Source organism: Taudactylus pleione, unplaced genomic scaffold (genome assembly GCF_031769625.1).
Source record: "Taudactylus pleione unplaced genomic scaffold, aTauple2 ptg001623l, whole genome shotgun sequence".
Taxonomy (NCBI): Eukaryota; Metazoa; Chordata; class Amphibia; order Anura; family Myobatrachidae; genus Taudactylus; species Taudactylus pleione.
This window is the reverse complement of record NW_028286020.1, coordinates 202,465-223,133: the sequence shown is the minus strand read 5'-3', so window position 1 is coordinate 223,133 and position 20,669 is coordinate 202,465. Positions and strand designations below refer to the sequence as shown.

The 20,669-nt window shown below is 44.5% G+C and overlaps 1 protein-coding gene across 2 annotated transcripts in view; it reads right to left on the bottom strand.

Annotated features, from left to right (window-relative positions):
* LOC148442090 (B2 bradykinin receptor-like) overlaps positions 1-16,645 on the bottom strand; it is a 65,103-nt gene extending 48,458 nt beyond the window's left edge. The window contains exon 1 of one of the 2 annotated variants that reach the window (XM_088464250.1): positions 16,573-16,645. The gene's annotated coding sequence lies outside the window, so the exon portion shown is untranslated. Of the gene's footprint in view, positions 1-7,654; positions 7,847-16,572 lie in introns of those variants that run through there. The other variant, XM_088464251.1, reaches the window with a different exon arrangement.
* Positions 16,646-20,669: the final 4,024 nt, after the last annotated feature.

Here is a 20,669-nt window from a genome sequence, read left to right as displayed (position 1 = left end):
CAGGCTATGCTCAGTGCAAACTACAGTCCTGTGAGTAGGTATATTTACGCTGACATCCAACTTTGCACAGCCCACACTTGCATTGGCACGCCAACTACGACATCATAAGGAACTGCCCGGGCCACCTCCAGATAGACACTATGGGGTCTATTTACTAAGCAGTGTTAGGAGACAGAGTGAAAAGTGATAAGGTGCCAGCCAATCAGCTCCTAACTGTCATTTTTCAAACACAGCCTGTGAGATGGCAGTTAGGAGCTGATTGGCTGGCACCTTATCACTTTCTTATCACTTTTCACTCTGTCTCCTAACACTGCTTAGTACATAGGGCCTGATTCAGAGCCGGACGCAATTAGCGCTCGCTCGTCCAGAAAATAGGCTATTCAAATGAACTGTTCGCTCTTTGCGGTCTATTCACGCCTCTAGGTCTGATTGAGCGAACAAAACTTGCGGTCGTTTCTTGGGAAACTACGCCCCCTGGCCGCTCGCATCCTGCATCATGTCCGCTATTTATTAGATTAATCGAGTACATCGACCAGGGTATGAACTGCTCGCTATTCTTGTGGTTGGTTTTTGCCGCCACAATTTTGCGAGCAGTTCTGGCTATAAAATAACCCAGTGACGTGGTCAATGACGCTGCTGTTTTAATTATGTACACCCATAAAATGCCCGTTTTGACCTTTAAGCACACCTGCGTTCGGATCTCCACTCCCCGTTTTCAAGCACCTTCCCCCGTTACCACCACATACGCCTACTCCTGTCACTCAAATTATCAGGCATTCGCTATTTTGCGAGCATATGAATTTCGACCGCACTGACTGGTTTGCGCATGCGTATAACGATCCGTATGCATGCGCAGTTGGTCAAACATCGCTCAGAGCGAACGAGCGGCCGCTTACGAGCGGCTCTGAATCAGGCCCATAGACCCCTAAATCTAGACGTGCTACCCAGTGGCAAGAACCAACAGCACCCTGGAACATTGGATGAACATCTTACCAGTAAGATCATGACCACTATTCTGGAATTGACTCATACTGGTCCTTGTACCAACATTTGGTAGTACCTTTCCCCCCTTTTATGAGTCCAGAGGAACTGCTAGTCACCCTGTGCAGGGCAATGAGGAGGACTATAGCACAATGTTCTATACTGCATGAAAGGGTTCTCTCCAAGGACCTCCTCAGGGCCGGGATGTACTCAATTGAAAATACGATAAAAACCCTGTTTTTCAGGGTTTTACAGCATTTTCCATATGCACTATTGGCTGGCCGCTGGGTCTCCAATGCGGAGGATATGCCAGCCTTTGCTGGCGTTACCCTATAGAAGCCTATGGGCTTCTACTGCATCGCGCTGGTATGAGGGATCCGATCGGATCCCTCCCAGCATGCCCCGCGGCCGCCATGTCACTCTGCGCATGCGCAGATGGACTCCCGGGTCATAAATCCGTAAGTCCAGGGAGCGGCGCTGATCGCAAAGGACAGCTCTTATCGAAAGAGTTGTCCTTTGCGGTACTGATCGTATATGTTAGTGCACATGCAATCAGTAAGGATGCGGTGACTGGCGGCATGTACACCGCACGGTTAGTACATCCCGCAACTCTCCACAAGCCAATCATTACCATAGATTCCAGTGGGTAGTATAGAAGTCTCCTATTTGCTATACTGATAAAGGGTGCTCGCTGAAGAAATACACCTGAATATAAGTAATAGCATTGTGGTTATCCCAACAGTGAACAAGTATTACCCACACTTACATCTCAATCATTTACACACCAAGCACAATAGACGCTACTAATTTGTTACACATACACCCCCCTCCCCCTCACCTCCCCATCAGCATCAGAGTAACAACGTTGCAATTTAATCAATTCTACGTACGGCCCATTGAAATGAGATGTGCCGACATATGTATCCTGTACAGATTAGTATATTATGGTACAGGGCAGGCGATTGTGACGTCTTTATATGAAATGCGCAGGAGCTGAGCCTGTTTCAGACCCCTAAAGATGATGAGCCCCTTGCCAGAGGGTGAATCTCCTACTCTCTATCGGAGACAATCTGCGGACACTAATTGTTTTCAGAGATTGATAAATTGCACTAAGCAGCAGGATATTGCCGTCAGGGGTACGCTGATTTTTTTTGCATATATAACGCATTAGAAATCTGCAACAGCTCCTGTGTCAGACACTTGATAAATAGGCACCTTACTAAATTAAGTGTAAAACATGTAAAAACTCCTGCTTCAGCATGATTTATGGGGGCCAGTTACTGTGACCCTGAAAGGGGCGTGGCTGTGGGCATGGTTACAGTAGTCATGGGTGTGGGGGGCTTATTTTGGCCAAAATCATCTATTTAGAAGCCCAAGTAATCCACTGAAATGCGTGAGTGTCTTTTTTCTTGTAATTATTATAAATTTCACTAATGTCTTTTCCAAACAGGTGTCTGTGCTGATAAATACTTTAGACCCATTTACTTGTTTGAGCAGAGAGCTGACTTCACCGCAGGAACCCATTACAGCACATATGGGACTTCTCCAGCGTGATGTGTTTATACTAATCTCTTCCAATAACTGAGGGAACACGCCGACATCTCTGGCTGCCTGGGGCGATGGATATCTCAGGGAGAGAGATTTGGCTTCTGAAGAACACATGAATCTTGTCATTATTTATCGCTGCTGCTGAGACACATCTGACGTTTATCAGAGAACGATAGTTTAATGTTTACGAAGCACATTTATGGGCGACACGGGTCATTTATTTACATAGGGAACAGAATGATCGCGTCACGCGACATTGCAAAGAAGAAAAACAAGCCTCATGTCTCTTTACTGCAATAACGGTTTTGTCAGCGCAGTTACCAATCTGCGAGGGTTTTCTCTCCTTCACCAGCAGCCTGACCATACTTACTCACTCTCTCGGAAGGCCTGGGAGACTCACGATTTTTTGGGTAGTCCCCCCAACCCCCCGGTACAGTGGGAGGGTCACCTACATCCCGCCCACTTCCTAGCACTTCTGCTATTTTGGTGTCACCGGGTGCGGCACGCATCCCCCGCAACCCCCTAGTGACGCCACTGACAAACAGCACAAACAGGGCTGTAGAAGGGTGAAAGTTTGCCCTGTGTCAGCCCCTCCCCTGAACCATACTTGCCAACTCTCCCTGATTGTCGGGGAGACTCCCTGAAATAGTAGCAATCTCCCTGACTCCCTGAAGACTGTAGTAATCTCCCTGATTGCACCTTACCCCCATTATGAAGCTGTTATATAAATAAAAAAGAGATATATACATTCATATGGGATCATTAGTATAATTTCCCTGCATTGGGTATAAGGCACAATGATCCCTATGGCTACATGCATTTTCTGAAAAGTATCAGTGTTTATGCCATGCCTCTCAGGTGTAGGGGTACAGGTCCATTTTATCACCACGTTCATAGGTGTTATGGAGCATTCACAAGGTCAGATTTGTCAGATCTGTCAGATGAACGATTTGAACGATTTTTGACTGCATTAAAATTAATGTAATCGTCCAAGTCTGACTGCAAACACATCAGATGTCTTTATCTGACCATCGGGAACGCGCATCGTTCATAGTTCATCTGACAGACATGTCAGATTTTCCTTCAGATATGAACGATTGAACGATTTTTTAAATCGTTATCGTTCAGATCTGAAGAAAAATCTGACCGTGTGTATATGCACCATAACTTTCACAATCTCCCTACAATGCTTTTTCAAAAGCAGGCAAGTTTGCCCCTGAACATGTGACATCATGATGTCACAAAGAGAAGGCAGGGCCACCAGGACCAGGATGAAGTTTAGCGCCCGAACCCCTGAGTATTCTAAGGATGCTCTGGGCGGCTGCAGATTTCCATTCCAGGTATCCTGCATGCCAGCCAACACTGGACTCCGGAGAGGTAAGTATAGTCTACAGGTGCAATGTGCAATATGGCTCCCGCTGGACCCAGGGGCCCATGTGCACCGCACACCCTGCACCGATTATAGCTATATGCCAATGAGCTGATGTAAGTCCTTTTGTCTAGTGCAATCAAGCAGTGAAATCTGGCCCTGATTCAGAGACGGACGCTCTGACAGAGCGCTCGCTCTGAATCAGGGCCATCACTCCTCCTTTTTGGAGCGGCCTCCTGGCCGCTTGCATAACTGTGGGTGACCACCCACAGCTATAGCGAGCGGCCAAAATGATGGTCGTGATGGTCAAGACCATCGCGACCATCGGGCTTGTGACGAGACCCTTGCGGTAGGGTCTTGCTGCCGCAAGCCCTGGGATGCTTTTGGCTCTATCAGAGCCAAAAGCACTCCCACTGACATCACTAGTGATGTCAGTGGGCCGGCCCCAGACGGTAGGCGCTCCCATGGGAACGCCTCTGTCTGGGCAGCCACGCCCCCGGCACGCCCACCAAAGGGGGCGTGCTGTCAATCACCATCGACAGCACGCCCCCTTTGTTGCGAGACCCATAACGATGGCTTGGCCGTTTTTATTCGGGTCTCGCGCATGCGCACGACGGAGCCGCCTCCGTCGTGCGCATGCGCACTTGGGCAACATCGACCCGCTTGTGAGCGCTCAGCGCTCGTGAGCGGGTCTGAATCAGGCCCTCTGTCTGTATCTCTGGTATGTGTGTCTGTGAATACTAGTGTCTGTATGTCTGTCCTGTTTTCCAGTCAGTTTGTATGTCCGGTGTTCTCATTTATCTGCACTCATTTATCTGTACTGTTTATCACCCGGGGAGCCCAATGCACATAAACGCCCATATAGCTACTCTGCAAGTATTTGAGAGGAGACATAAGTGATAAGAGAAGTATCCTGTGGCGGGATACATAACACATTGCATTTGGGATCCGATGCATCCCGCCACCCTTCGCATGCATGCCGGCATTAATTACACCGCTATGCATGTAGAACACCACAAAGGACCGCTCTCTCGGTAAGACTGTCCTTTGCAAATGAGGGACGCATCTGCAGAAGGATTATCGCGCAGTGAGGGGCGCTGGTCGGGATCCGATAAGATCCCTCTCACAGCACTCTGTGGAGAGAGGCCCATAGGCTTCTATAGGGTAGCGCCAGCTGAAGATGGCGTTACCCACGGCATCCAAGCTCCGACGTGCATAGCATTCTGGGGATTGGTGCGTATGAGAAATGCGATCAAACCGTCATTTTCAGGGTTTGAGCACAATTCTCAGGTTGCTGCATCCCGCCATTGATATGGTTTTGCAGAAAGAGAGTAAAGCTGAAGCTCAGGAACGCTGGGCTGTGGTAGCTTCTGACAGTCCGGATGGATTGAAGTTAAGTGCAGGAATAAAGTACTGTATATAATCAAATGAATGGCTCTGGATGGGGGTTTGGGTCTCACACTACAGCACAAATGTATCCTGTGTCTGTAAATGAGGACTTCTACGGCACCCATTAGGTGTCTAACAGGTCTGTCCAAGTCCCAAGAGATATTGGAGATTAACTGGAACCCAACTGTTCTGCACCTTATATACTTAATTATCCCAATTATAAGATCTTCACTTCCTAGTAATAATGGAGACAGAGTGTTAGACATCTATTGCTAATGCACAGCAGCATCACTGGGGGCAATGAGAGGCAGATGGTGCAGTCCCTGGCCATGTAACACAGAACATTACTCACAAGCTTGTCACTAAGCACTCAGCGATGTTTAGGATAAGAGGTGCCACATACTGTAGTAAATTCTATAATCAATCATCTTTAGACTCGTTAATGTGTCCTCTTAGGGACAGGATTATAGCATTATAATGTATAAAGGATTAACTCTTCCCACGTTCCAGGCTGGTTTGTTATTGATTACATTGTGTTGTGGATACCTCTGTATTGTGGAGGTCAGCCTGTCCCCCTCCTCGGGAGAAGGAGCCTTTCTGGGGGCAGAACCAATACTCACAGTAATGCACTGAAAATATAGATTAATATGACTATGGGGCTTATTCATCATCTTTTATGGGCCAATAACATATTTATTTTATTAACAGTTTATATAGCGCACACACGTATTCCGCAGTGCACCATATGAGGAAACGCTAGTTGCCACATGTTTTAAGTAACGGGGCCCCATGAAGCCGCCTAGAATTCAGCTGAAAGTTTTCGGAGTTAGCCAGCTGGTACCAACGCCATCTTCAGTTGGCATTGGTTCATGGAGCCTTGATTCTTCCTATAGGATGGAGGTCTGGATCTCTGCCGCCTTCTCAATAAACATACTAGAACTCAGGCTGCGCGTGAGCAGTCGACCGGCTTGGCAGGGGTAAGTATCAGTGCAGTAGCAGTGTTAAGCACTGAGGGGACAGTTGCTTTTCGGAGTAAGCTACTCAATCTGTGTTATGCAAATGTGGGGAGAGTGGGGGGGAGTTCCGGTTGCTTGGAAAAAACCCTTTTCCCCAGCCTGGCTAATGACTCAAATCGTTGCCTCAGTAGCATTATAGTATAGTATATAATACAATTTTACTAGATCTGCAGCCACAACCTGCAGTATAACTGGCGGAACAGAGCTGCTGTGCATGCCCAGCTGAGGCGGGCTGGCCCTACTGCCGCATCTGACCGCTTAATGCGATTGCTAGCCCCGTGGATGTCTAAAATATTACATACACTGCACTTTGCATGAGGCAGCCTATAGCTCGTTAGGTGCTAATTATGCCCTCTTGGGCTGGCCACACTCACTCAAAAATTAAGCATTTAGAAACAGCCGACTAGAATCCCTGCGTTTGTCACTGTTATAATGGACCTTAGTGAATATCGGGAATCTGGTGTTCCTGCTCACTCTCATCTTGCACAGCAGTGTCAGAAGTGCATTCTCAGCACCAGATGTATATTGTATAGCAAAACCTTCACAGAACGCGTACCGACTTCAGTTTACTCATCTACATGAGGATACATCCTGAGCAATTACTGTTCAGTGTATTAGGGGTCTATGTACTAAGCAGTGATAAGTGCCAGCCAATCAGCTTCCAACTGTCATCTCACAGGCTGTGCTTGAAAAATGACAGTTGGGAGCTGATTGGCTGTCACTTATCACAGACATCACTTTTCACTCTGTCACTTATCACTGCTTAGTACATAGACCCCTAAGTGATATATAACCAATTAATGCTGTGTACAGAGTATTATGGCAGTAGTGCTAGAGTACCAAGAGACTTATCGCAACTGCAAAGTAATACACTGATCTCCCTTTTACACCAGAGCTAAAACCCAGGTTATTGCAGGGTTAACCCAGGTAGCTTCTTAGTGTAAAAGGGGACAGGGCTGGATTCTCGGGTGGAATGATCCAACAATCCAACCCAGGTAACTTGCAGGGTTTAACAAGGGAATGACCCGTGAAACCCTGTAGTGTAAACGGTGCAATCCAGGTCACGGTGATCTGGATCGTGCCGCATGCCTGCCGATTGGCCGGCTTCAGTGGCACTTGGAGATGACGTAATCTCCAAGCGTCCACTTCAACGCCTGTGTGAACGGCGCCAACTCAGGAATATCCTGGGTCGGTGCCGGGGGAAATTCCGGGTCTGATCCAGATTGGAACCCTGTTCCAACCTCCCGGTCAGACCCGGAATTTCGGTATAAAAGCGGTATAACATACATCTAAAAATAGAAAAAAGCAATAAGAGTATAAAAATAAATCACGACCACATCGAGGAACTTACCACAAAGCAGAAAGGAATACGTAAATATATCTCGTCTTCTCCAACTTCCTTCTCTTGAACGATGTCCGTGCGTTACCCTGTGCACTTCCCAGACGACCGGCAGGAATACGGAGTCTCGCAGCCCCAGCACCTCTCTCGGTTTTGCCCTGGAATTGTGATCTGAGCTAGAAGCCATAAACTGGAATATCTCAGCAGAAGTGAGGAAAGCGTTTGGGAGCCACGTGAGCATTTGCCCACATATGTTATACATTACAGCCGGCGGTGTTGCATGTTACACAGGGTATATTGTGTCATACTAAACTTCCCCCGCTGGGTTTTTTATTTTTACTATTGCAACAAGTATCAAAATACATCATAAAAACAATACCGTCCGTTCCTCAGCACAAATACGCTCCGGAAATGGTCGCTGGAACCTTTTATATGTTCACTATTCAATAAATTTGGAACATATGAGATCAGTTAATAATAACTTACAGACCGAAGGAGTAAGAATAGAGAATGGAAACTACTATATAGCCAAGGAAGTGTTACTGTGTTGTCTTCTATAAATGCAGAATAAGATCATACACAGTATGGCATTTAGCATACAGTGCACAGGAAGTAGCACTCAGCAGTAAACCATACATAGGGGGGAGATATAAAGTACCAACCAATGAGTTCCTAACGGTCACTTTTCAAATACAGGGCCCCATTTATCAACTAATCCAAATCCCAGCATATTTAGTTTAGTATCGCAGTGATACTAAAGAAAATGTAACTGGTATTCATCATTAATTATCCCACCAGCGAGGTCCAGCAACGATCTCCCTCCTCAGCGGCGTCTTCTCTTGCTGGAAGCCTATCGCTGTCAGCGTCGTGTTTCTGCGCATGACTCGTTCACCCGGCGGGGACCCGGCAGTGCTTGTAAGGCTTCGCTGAATTCGGCAAGGCTGCCGCCGGGTCCCCCTCGCCGGAATTGGAGACCGCATCGCTCTCGCTATCTAAAGAGCCAGTGACAAAAAGCTGTAAACCACTGTTAGTTGAATACTGAAAGGATGACATAACTCGTTTATCGAGTGTATGGTTGAAAAATGGAGCCCACAGCCTGTAAAGTGACAGTTAGGAGCTGACTGGCTGGTACTTTATCTCTGTCCAAGTTCTGATATGTCTCCTGCATAGTACCATATACTGAGAATGACTCCTAGCAGATGGAAATAGAGAGGTGGTATGGAAGTGGTGTATAACTTATTTGCTGAATCTTTTTTTTATATCTTTCATGTGTCACTGTGACGCTTTGAAAGCTCCCATTAAGCAAGTTGCTCAGATGCAGGTTGATGTATCAAGCAGCTTATATGAAGTATATTTTATAAAATGTGAGGTAGGAATTAATTGCTATTAGATAAATGTTTAGGCACCGCTACATATAAAAGCAAAAAAATGTGCTGTAAGCAATATTTTACAAAAATTATATATATATATATATATATATATATATATATATATATATATATCTGTCTGATAATCAGTGTAGGGACTGGTCAGCTTAACAAATTATTGCAATATTTTGGAACCAACATTCCCTGTATTCAAAGGAATTGCAGTCTGTAAAACAAGTGAGTGCCGAGTTTGTATGATATTTTTTATGTAGATGTGGTCACATACCAAGGGCACCCCGGATGGTTGAGTGCCGTGGATTAAGCCTGTCATTTATTTAAATGTTGTGGTCACACTTGCTAGGGCACCCTGTTTTTCAAATGTAAGACAAACTTTTTTTTTGTCTTTGTCCAGGTGCTTATTAACTGATATCCCTGGGTGTGGTCCTGTCTCTTTAAGCCAAGACCCATATTCATGTTTAAAATGTGTGCAAGCTTGAGCCAAAGGTGGCAGGCCAAGATCATTTATCTGAGAATCAGATGGGAATGACCGTGAAGTGGTTGGTCAGCTTAACAAATTATTGCAATATTTTGGAACCAACATTCCCTGTATTCAAAGGATACAATACCCCATAATGACAACGTGTAAAAAGTTTTTTTGAGATTTTTGCAAATTAAAAAAAAAAAAAAACATTAAGAAATCACATGTACATAAGTATTCACAGTCTTTGCCATGAAACTCAAAATTGAGCTCAGGTGCATCCTGTTTCCACTGATCATCCTTGAGATGTTCCTACAGCTTAATTGGAGTCCTCTTGTCGTAAATTCAGTTGATTGCACATGATTTTGAAAGGCATGCACCTGTCTATATAAGGTCCCACACTTGACAGTGCATGCCAGAGCACAAACCAAGCATGAAGTCCAAGGAATTGTCTGTAGACCTGCGAGACAGGATTGTCTCGAGGCACAAATCTGGGGAAGGATACAGAAAAATATCTGCTGGTTTGAAGTTCCCAATGAGCACAGTGGCCTCCATCATCTGCATATGGAAGAAGTTCGGAACCACCAGGACTCTTCCTAGAGTTGGCCGTGGTCTAAACTGAGTGTTCAGGGGAGAAAGGCACTAGTCAGGGAGGTGATCAAAAACCTGATCGTCACTCTGTCAGAGCTACAGCATTCCTCTGTGGAGAGAGGAGAACCTTCCAGAAGGACAACCATCTTTGCAGCAATCCACCAATCAGGACTGTATGGTAGAGTGGCCAGATGGAAGCCACTACTTAGTAAAAAGCACATGGCAGCCCACCTGGAGTTTGCCAAAATGCACCTGAAGGACTCTCAGACCATAAGAAATAAAAGATTGAACTCTTTGGCATGAATGCCAGGCGTTATGTTTGGAGCAAACCAGGCACCGCTCATCATCAGGCCAATACCATCCCTACAGTGAAGCATGGTGGTGGCAGCATCATGCTGTGGGGATGTTTTTCAGCGGCAGGAACTGGGATACTAGTCAGTATAGAGGGAAAGATGAATGCAGCAATGTACAGAGACATCCTGGATGAAAACCTGCTCCAGAGCGCTCTTGACCTTAGACTGTGGCGACAGTTCATCTTTCAGCAGGACAAAGACCCTAAGCACACAGCCAAGATATCAAAGGAGTGGCTTCAGGACAACTCTATGAATGTCCGTGAGTGGCTCAGCCAGAGCCCAGACTTGAATCCAATTGAACATCTCTGGAGAGATCTGAAAATGGCTGTGCACCAACGCTTCCCATCCAACCTGACGGAGCTTGAGAGGTGCTGCAAAGAGGAATGGGCGAAACTGCCCAAAGATAGGTGTGCCAAGCTTGTGGCATCATATTCAAAAAGAACTGAGGGGGAGATGTATTAACGGCGACATCGCCGTTGCGGTACATACCCCCGACTTCGCGTACATACCGCGGTTCATTACCGCGGTATGTACCAAGGATTTCGCAAAGGACAGCTCTCTCGATGAGAGCTGTCCTTTGCGATGCTGCCGGGCAGAGGGACTTCCGGGTTGAACACCCAGAAGTCCTTCTGTGCATGCGCAGAAGTCCGCGGGCCGCGGGAGCTCATGGGAGGGATCCGATCGGATCCCTCCCAGCCCCGAGCGTCGCGCTAAGAAGCCCATAGGCTTCTATTGGGTAACGCCTCCTGAAGGTGGCGTTACCTAGCGTCGCGAAGCAGCAGAATGCAGCGCATTCTGCTGCTTAATACATACGGGGAATGCGGTAAAACCCCCGAAAACCGCATTTTCGGGGATTTTACCGCATTTTGCCGTTAATACATCTCCCCCTGAGTCTGTAATTGCTGCCAAAGGTGCATCAACAAAGTATTGAGTAAAGGTTGTGAATACTTATGAACATGTGATTTCTTAGTTATTTTTTTTTTACTAAATTTGCATAAATCTTCAAAAAACTTTTTACATGTTATTATGGGGTATTGTGTGTAGAATTTTGAGGACAAAAATGAATTTATTCCATTTTGGAATAAGGCTGTAACATAACAAAATGTGGAAAAGTGAAGCGTTGTGAATACTTTCCGGATGCACTGTAGATAGATATATATAATAAATTGTATGTGCACACACACACATGCACATCACATATTGCAATTTATTAAAAATGTTAAATTAACAAAGACAACTGTAGTCCATATCTGCTTTTTTAGTATTTGTTATCTTTTCTTTCTTAGGTCCCCATTTATCATGAGACATAACCCTTTAGCATGAGCTATGGGGGTTACGTCATCCTTTCAATATTTATTTACTGCTGATTGTCACTGTATCCCTTACGCCATGGCGAGAGCTATGCGGTCCCCTTTGCCGGTAGCTTCAGCACAGCCTTCCACGCTCTGCCGGGTACCCACCGGGTGAAAGTGCCATGCGCATGACACAGAGACGCGTCGCTGACAGCGGTAGGCTGCCGGCAACAGAGCAGAAGATGCCGGTGAGGAGAGGGACGCCGCTGGACCCCACCAAACGTGTAATGCTGAATACCAGTGGCATATATGTTAGTATCACTGTTATACGAATCAAAATATGCAGCTGGTATTTAGATACATTCTTAAATGGGACCCTTAGAACATAACATAGCTACAGTATAAGAAATGCTAACATTTACAGAGATACAGGGATAGTCTTTTTCATTTTTTTAACTTTAACCCCTTCACTGATGACTGATTAATCCCCCCCTCCCCCCTGTGCTGAGGTAATTTTTCCTTGTTTTTGCTCATCACATTCCAACATCGGATTTTATCCAGTCCCCGCACATGTAATACCTTTTTTTTTTTTCTTCATAAGACTGTATTTTCTGGAAACACAGTCTATTTGCGCATTCTAACACGGAAATTACATTTTTAACTAATGTTAAGCTAGGTACACACGTAAAGATTTTGGGAAAAATTTACTAAGTGTCGATTTGACTGCGGTTTCTATTCTATTCTAAACCCCGACGGTTTGGTGGCGGTTTCTATTCTATTCTAAACCCCGGGAGTTTAGTGGTGGTTTTGCAGCGGTTTCTAAATGACAGCCCTGTTCTATTCTATTCTAAAATGTATTTTGACTGTGGTTTGGCGGCGGTTTTGCTTTCTGCAGATTTACTAAGGCCAAAACCGCTGCAAAACTGCCATCAAAACACATTTTAGAATACAATAGAACAGGGCTGTCATTTAGAAACCGCTGCAAAACCGCCACCAAACCCCAGGGGTTTAGAATAGAATAGAAACCGCCGTCAAACTGCCGCTTAGTAAATTTTGCCCTTTCTGTCCAACCATCCAACTAGTTGATTGGCTGGAATGAAAATCTGGTAAGGTATGGGAGTAACCGATGATCAGCAATTTGCTCCTAAATGCCAGAAAACAGATGAAAATGACGTCAGACAAGTTTGTTAAATGTTGGATCTAAACAATTTGTTCAAACAACAGTTTTTGTCCATTTTCCGGCGTCTGGGAGCAAATTGCTGATTATCATTTGCTTTCATAACTAACCAGAATTTCAGTCCAACCAATCAACTAGTTGGATGGTTGGACAGAAAAATCTTACCGCGTATGGCCAGCATTAGTCTATTGAAATGACAAGAAAGTGACCTGAAAGCAAATGTTATTTGTAGATTTAAAAAAAAACCCACCAAAAATAAAACAATTTTTGAATTTCTTGCTTCAGCATGAATTCACCATTCAAAAACTGCAACCGGCAGGATTCGATCTGTAAGCTTTCAGAAAAAAAAAAAAATGACTTATTTTTTTTTTTTTTGCAAATTCTTGCAGTGTTGAATTAAACGCTAATCATATGTAGGTATATAATATGGCAGCCTGTCAAGGTCTATCATTATTATTTTAAACTAAGAAATTTACTGCACTAAATTTTTTTATATGATAGAATATGGAGAACTGGGCTTCAGAACATATGTGATGAATTTTTGTTTGTCTGTGTGTTGTGATCACCAACTACTAGTGAGGCAGGAGGCTCCACGCTCCCAAATAACTGCGCGGCCAGTGTGTGAGTGTCATCTAACATCTATGGGAAACAAACAATTTCTGTAGCGCAGGGTGATATTGTCTGGTGCTCACAGGTGATGACCAGACAATAGCCGCTTAGGGGGCCGCATCATTCGAAAGAGGGGACTCTCCTCTTCCAAATGTAGGTGCCCCCACATGTACAGGTGGAATATTGGTTGCCAGAGGAAACATAGTGCCCTCCCATCCATTGGCGCTGGGTAACATATGGCCTCATTCAAAGTTCACGCTATGGCACGCCCGCTGCGACTTCGTCGCAGGAGGCATCTTGTGACCCAGCATCGGGTCATTCAGGGTGACCATCGGGTTACTCCGGATGGCCCGTGTTTCCACACAGCTGAAGCCAGAGCGGCTGCTTACAAGGATGCTGCCACTGGCTTCAGCATGTCCCGTTTTCTGGGACGCTGACCCCGCTCCGCCCCTAATCGGCTGCAGCCTGTCAATCAGGCGTCAAAAAGGCGTCCGGGCACTGTGAGCGAGCTCGCGGAAGGAGATCTGAAAAATGCGCAGTACAGATCCTGGACATGAGCAGACATTCAAACATCGAAGTTGTGCGCAAATCATCGGGTTTACGTGCAAGTCCGAATCAGGCCCATAGTGATCATTAGGTAATAAGCACTAAGGAGCCAATCATTTGAAAGACAAGGGCCCCCACTTTCTAATGTGGGCACCCCTTAATTATTGGATGCCAGGTTGTTGGAGATCTTGCGTCATCCCTGGACTCTCTCTGTGATATTTATGTAGTGCAGGGGTTAATGCCTGGTGATCACACTGGTGAGTGGTCTCCCATATTTGTAGGTGCTGTGGTTGGGAAGATAGAGTTTGTTTCTTTTTTCTTTCACAATAGTGACATTGGGGCTCATGCACACGGTGGTGACACTTCTGGATTTGGTGGCATAGCTTCCAGAAGTACCCAGCAATCATTAGGACTGGTGAGGTAAGATCAAATCTTTTTTTTTTTATTTTCTAAGAACCCGGTATGGAGCCAGAGTTGTCCTCCGCAGTTTTAAGGTATATCCACAGGGCGATTCAGCTTCGTCCTTAGTACATACTTAGCTACTTTTGAAAAAGCATTTCAGGGAGATTGTGAAAGCAGCACCTATGAGCGCGGCGGTAAAGTGGGCGTGAGGCGTGTCATACATGTAATGGGCGTGTACTGCTACACCTGGGAGGCGTGTCATAATACTGACTTACATCCATATGTAAATGAGCCCCAGAGCAGTTAGTAAGATCTATTTGTTGTTGAAAACACACTGATACTTCTCAGAAAATGTATGTAACCATAGGGATCAGTGTGCCTTATACCCAATGCAGAGACATTATACTAATGATCCCATTTGAATGTATATGCCTCTGCTTTTTTATTTAAATTTAACAGCTACATAATGGGAGTATGGTGCAATCAGGGAGATCGCTAGACTCTTCAGGGAGTCAGGGAGATTGCTGCTATTTCAGGGAGTCTCCCTGACAATCAGGGGGAGTTGGCGAGTATGCTTTAGCAGAGAAGGTGTTCATTTTTTGTTAAAAAACATTTTTGTTTACAAATTTATGTAGTAAAACATACATTAACATACAATGCCATAGCATATGTCATAGTCACAAATTCTAACAGGAATCATCTGCATTCCAATAAATCCAGATAATCTCTTTTATGGAGGAATCGCCAGTTATGATCCTGTCACTTTATTTTCCTGCCTGTGATCAGGGCCCTGCTGTGACGCATGGGGGTACAAATCCCAAATACACTGCTTTGTCTATGTGTCCAATTATCAAATGGATGCCTTGCCCCCAGCCGTTACAGAGAATGTTACTTGTACCCGTCAGTGTCACAACAAGTCTCCCACAGCTCTTCAGCGCACCCTAGGAATATGCATCACATTTTATTTATTTTGGTTCATTGCAATTTGATACAAAAAGGGTGAAGCTAGCGATAATAGTTAAGTGGCAGCACGGTTGGCATAGTGTTTAGCATGCATCCTCACAGCCCTGAGGTCATGAGCTCAATTCCTGACAAGGCACTATCTGTGTGGAGTTTGTATGTTTACCTTGCATGTGTGTGGGTTTCTCCAGTTCCGGTCCCCACACACACACTCTGAGAACATACTGGTAGATCGGTTGGCTTCTGACAAAAGAATGAACCCTTGCGTGTGTGATATGGAATGGTGGGGGAGATGTACCAAAGCTTGGCGAGAGATAAAGTACAAACCAATCAGCTCATAACTGTCACTTTACAGTCTGTGCTTTATGTCTCTACACTTTATCTCTTTCCAAACTTTGAGATATCCCCCTTAATTGATTGTGAGCTCCACTGGGGCAGGAACTGATGTGAATGTGTGCGCTATATAAATGACTTAAATAAATAATTTGGGAGAAGATTATTCTGTTTGTCAGATGCACAGTGTTCCCACTGCACTACGGAATCCATTGGTAGAATACAAACATTTATACAGCCGTCTATTAACAGCAGCGCATGAGTTTCATAATTATATAACATACATTCATCTTACTACTTCATTATAGATTGTATTATTTGCTTCAGATACAGTTACTAAATGTCTACTCTAAAGTAAGTTTTCAAGACGTCTCCAAGCTCTTTATAATTTGGAAATCTGCTGTAAATAGTCATAACTCTCTTATCAATTTCCTGGGAGATTACAGCCAGTATCTCTATAAAACACACTCTAATAGTTCCTACAGTAGCTACAGTATGAAGCTTATATAAATCCTGCGCCATGTAACGTTTCCTGACCATAATAACACAGAAGCTATAATAGCTGGGACCGTTACAGGTCAGGGGAGTCATTTGTGTGGCTCCAGATGTGAGGACACAGGAGGCTGTTGATCTGGCAGCAGACTACTCCGTAGCTTCCGTCCGGCCACCACAGGCAGGAAAACACTCCGTTCCCTATTCAGGTTCCTCCTCTAAATAAAACTTTGAAATATATATATTTTTTTTCATAAAACTAAAAAAATATACGGCCTAAAAAAAAACATTTCCAGAAATCCTGCCACGTAATAAATCTCCAGACCGTACCTTTACTATCCGGAGACCGCCTGAGCTTTCCTCCTGGTTGGGAAAGCTTCCCAGTTGCTGTAGAATCCTGGAGTGTTTGTGTTAGTGGAGATCTGTGTATGATATTGTAGTGTGTTATACTCATCACACCCCTGGCTTACAGCAGAGGAGGGGTCACAGCTCCCAACCATTAATATACATTTCTTACTGGTTATCTTTTTCCATCTCAACCTTTTTTTTTTTTTTTTCCTGTAAATCAGAGTTATAACTGCATACTGCATAGGACAACATACACTGTAGTGATAAACTACAAGTCCTGGTGCTCTCTGCTTCGTAGCATCATAATGTACCTATTTTATCACCTCTATAGTTTGTTTTTTATATATTTAGCACTTCTTATACTTTTAATTGTAACCTCTTCCTCATGTAAGACTTCACACATACCAGTTTCTCTAACTATCACTTGTAATCTCACACTAGTGTGATGCCATGGGATGGTTCTGCTTGGTTGGCCAAGGGGGTCCCATGTCCTGTATTTGTTCCATAGGAGTGTTAGGGACCTGCCTGATAGATGTCGCCTGGATACGGTGGGCAGGCCCATAATTATGGCATAGGCAAATGCAGGGGGGGTTTCCGTCTGCCTGGAAACCCCCCTCCCCAGCACACACCATGACCACAATAGAAATAGTAATATAATACAATGTTACTAGTGCTGCATGTTCTTCTCAGTATCACAAATGAAATGATAAGCACCACCTGTGGATCTTTTAAAATGATTTACTATCCAGTACATAAGGAGACCGATACGTACATATATGCCCAGGGCAGTGCTAGGTTCCTCTGCTGCTCCCCCAGACTCCCGGACTTGCTCCCATGCCCTGGAATGGTGCCCACATCTGACATAACAACATACTGCTCAGACAGGATGGACCTACTGCCGCATCTAATGGCTTACTGTGATCACTGGTCCTGTATATGCTGGAAATATGCCACACAATATACTTTGTATGTAACATATTAAAGATGGATAAGTACTAATTATGCCCTCTTCATGAACTGGCCACACTCACTCTAAAATCAGGCATTTGGAAACCCCCCTCTAGAAATCCTGCGTTTGCCACTGCATGGCCATTATTATGCTAAGAACCTCTTTGATGCAATATATCAGTATTATTATTAGGTTTAGTATGGTTAGAGTGTGCACCTGCATTTTGTTCTCTTTTTTTGCTTGTAGCACTACTAGTCTCAGCAGGTAGCACCTGACATTGTGCTTAGGGTGTGCTATCTAGGGTCCCTCCCCTATGCATTATTTGTTCTCTGTTTGATAAATATTTGTAATTTATTTTAAAAACATTTGCTCTTTACTTATAAACAGGATGTTTATTTAATTATACCAATCATTGGTTTTATTAAAAGACATAAACATATATCTCAATAAGAGGAAAATTCATGCATATAACAGCAATATTCTCATATGACAATAATACTCAAATACATAAAGATATGCAGTGGGTAAAATAAGTATTGAACATATCAACATTTTTCTCAGTTAATATATGTGTAACGGGGCTATTGTAATGATATTTTCACCAAATGTCAGCAACAACCCATGCAATCCATACATGCAAAGACATCAAACCATAGATGTCCATACATTAAGCTATGTGTAATGATGTGAAATTACACAGGGAAAATGTATTGAACATGCTTACTGAAATGTATTTAATACTTTGTACGAGCATGCAGTGCAGTGGGCAGGCTGTGTGTAGCTGAGCGGGCGTGCCATCAGAGGTCACGCAGCACGCTGTGCAGCCCCACGTCGGCCCACCCCCCTCAGCGGCTGCGGAGGTGAGCTGCACTGCAGATTGACTGGGGACTGGGGGAGCCCGAGAAGGAGTGTCGGGACTACCTCCTTAGCTGGACTGTCACCGCCGCCGCCACTGTAGGAAAAGGATTGAGGAGCAGAACAAGGCTAATCTCTGTGCTGCACTGCCTGGAGGGTGAGCTTGTTAATGTTTTTTTTTTCGTTAGTAGTTTATTTCTGTGGGGGGCCCTAAAAAGTTTCATTTATTTTATTTGCCCAGGGGCCCCCACAGACCTTAATCCGGACCTGTCTTCAACACAAACAGTTTTCAAAGGTTCCGTGTGGCCTCTTCTATGAACTCTGATCTTTAGTTCTTTCCATAGATTTTCTATTGGATTCAAGTCAGGTGATTGGCTGGGCCAATCTAGCAGCTTTATTTTCTTTCTTTGAAACCAATTGAGAGTGTCCTTGGCTGTGTGTTTGGGATCATTGTCTTGCTGAAATGTCCACCCTCATTTCATCTTCAGCATCCTGGTAGATGGCAGCAGATTTTTATCAAGAATGTCTCTGTACATTTATCCACTCATCCTTCCTTCAAGTATATGAAGTATGCCAGTACCGTGCACTGAAAAACAGTCCCAAACCATGATGATCCCACCTCCAAACTTCACTGTTGGTATGGTGTTTTTGGGGTGATGTGCAGTGCCATTTCTCCTCCAAACATGGTGTGTATTATGGCGTCCAAAGAGTTCAATTTTGGTCTCATCTGACCGGACTTTACTCTCCCAGTATTTCACAGGCTTGTCCAAATGTTGTGTAGCAAACTTTAAATGAGCTTCAACATGCTTTTTCTTCAGCAATGGAGTCTTGCATGGTGAGCGTGCATACAGGCCATGGTGGTTGAGTGCATTAGTTATTATTTTCTTTGAAACAATTGTACCTGCTAATTCCAGGTCTTTCTGAAGCTCTCCACAAGTGGTCCTTGGCTCTTGGACAACTCTACTGATAATTCTTTTCACTCCTCTGTCAGAAATCTTGTGAGGAGCACCTGTCGTGGCCGGTTTATGGTGAAATGATGCTCTATACACTTCTGGATTATGGCCCCAACAGTGCTCACTGGAACATTCAGACGTTTAGATATCCTTCTGTAACCAATACCATCAGTATGTTTTGCAACAATAAGGTTGCGAAGGTCTTAAGAAAGCTCTTTGCTTTTACCCATCATGAGATGGTTCTTGTGTGACACCTTGATAATGAGACACTTTTTTATAGGCCATCAGTTGGGACTGAACCAGCTTATATTAATTTGCACTGACAAGGGGCAGGATTGCTTTCTAATTACTGATAGATTTCAGCTGGTGTCTTGGCTTTCCTTGCCTTTTTGCACTTCCCTTTCTTCATGTGTTCACAACTTTTTCCCTGTGTCATTTCACATTATTACACATGCTTCGGCTGGTAAGTGGGGGCAGGAGCTGCAATGCATATCTCACTCCCAACAGATAGAAGACTGGAGACTTGTCTCAAATCTGTATTTTCATTGTCTCCAGCTGTTACCTGCCCGGCTATGGCCAGGGACTGAAAGGCCATTGAAGAATGGACAGAGGCACTGCAAGATACTCTTTCAAATGCTTCCAGAGAACAGCTGATGATTATCTCCCATTTCAGGAAGCGGCCCTCTAATTGGTTGAAGCGGCATTAGATGCTGGACTTCTGACTTCTAAGGCATCAGCTACTTCAGTTGTGGCTCGAAGAGCCCTTAGGTTAAGGTCATGGAAAGCAGATGCCGGATCCAAGAAGGCTCTGGAATTCCTGGCTTTTGCTGGAGACATACTGTTTGGAACAAAATTGGCTGGTCTGCCCTCGATGGCTACCTCTAAGCATAGGCAGTCCTCTTTTCGGTCCTTTCACCCTCAAGGAAAAGCAAAATGACAGTCTTTCTCCAGACAATCCAGTTCTCTCAGGATCACCAGGCCACAATCTAAGAGATCTTGGTCGATCAGACATCCAGCTTCCAGGCTCTTGTCATCCATAATATGGATAGTAGGTATTTTTCCTGACGAGCTTACAATTCGTAGGGCAGGTACTTTTACCATTATACTTTATTTATAACAAGCCGGCACCTTGTAAAGGTTTGTACAGTAAGTAAGGTGCATAAATATAGAGGATAAATGTAGTTTATAGTCGATAAATGTAGATAGAAAAAAAGAGACAAAGGATGTGGGTTGTGTAGGGATTTTTTTAGTGATAAGCAAGGGCGGCCTTCACCTGTGGCACCCCAGGTCCTTACCGCTTTATTGTCAGGTGTGTTTGTTAT